We start from the raw sequence: 820 nt of genomic DNA, 5'->3' as shown, positions 1-820 counted from the left end.
ACTTGTGTTTCAAAATTCATCAAATAGAAGAATTCACTAATCTATATCCTTAAATAGTAGGGTCATGTTTTTTATAAGTAGGTAAGTGTCTAATGAAACCAAAACCATAAAATTTAACAGCTGGATTGTAATACAATGTGAAATGAATATAAGTTAACTGTTTAAATTCCTGTTTTCACCATATTGAAGTGACAAGAAGAGTGACCACTTCTCTTATTCCTCTCATTGTCTTCTCTATCTAACCTCTTCTTGCAAACCAGAGAGAGGGAAAGTGTTTGTGAATATCATGGCCTTAGAAAGAAGAAAAAGTTCTTAGGGCCCTTCAAAACGAATCAACAATTTGACAATCACATGCAACATAGTAACATATAATTCCACAAACATAGATGTCCATTGTGTAAGAGAGTAAGAGGAAAATAACACTTACCATGCATTTTAGCAATGATGTCAGCAACCCTCTTCTGGCACTTTTCACATTGCATATCTGCGGAAAGAACAACTTCCTGGACCTGTTCTCAGGTATGAACAAAAAGATTAGACTCAAGAATATAGAAACTAGAGGAAGTTCTACACTTGATACAGAAACTATGAGCAAGAAAGAGTGGTGGTAAATAGTGCATACTAATGGCCGGGACAAAGATTCCATAGAAGCCAAACTAGTCCCAGAAAGAGAGAATCGCTTTGACATTTTTCTACCAACTTTATGCAGCTCCTTTTTAGAACCATCTTCAAAAGCCATACCTGTGATAATTAGGTGTGCTGCCATTACCAAAAATGCCTTTTTATGTGCGTAGTTAACGAGTTTGATGGTTCAATTCCA

This window comes from Arachis duranensis, chromosome 9 (assembly GCF_000817695.3).
Source record: "Arachis duranensis cultivar V14167 chromosome 9, aradu.V14167.gnm2.J7QH, whole genome shotgun sequence".
Lineage (NCBI taxonomy): Eukaryota > Viridiplantae > Streptophyta > Magnoliopsida > Fabales > Fabaceae > Arachis > Arachis duranensis.
Note: the sequence above shows the minus strand (reverse complement) of the source record.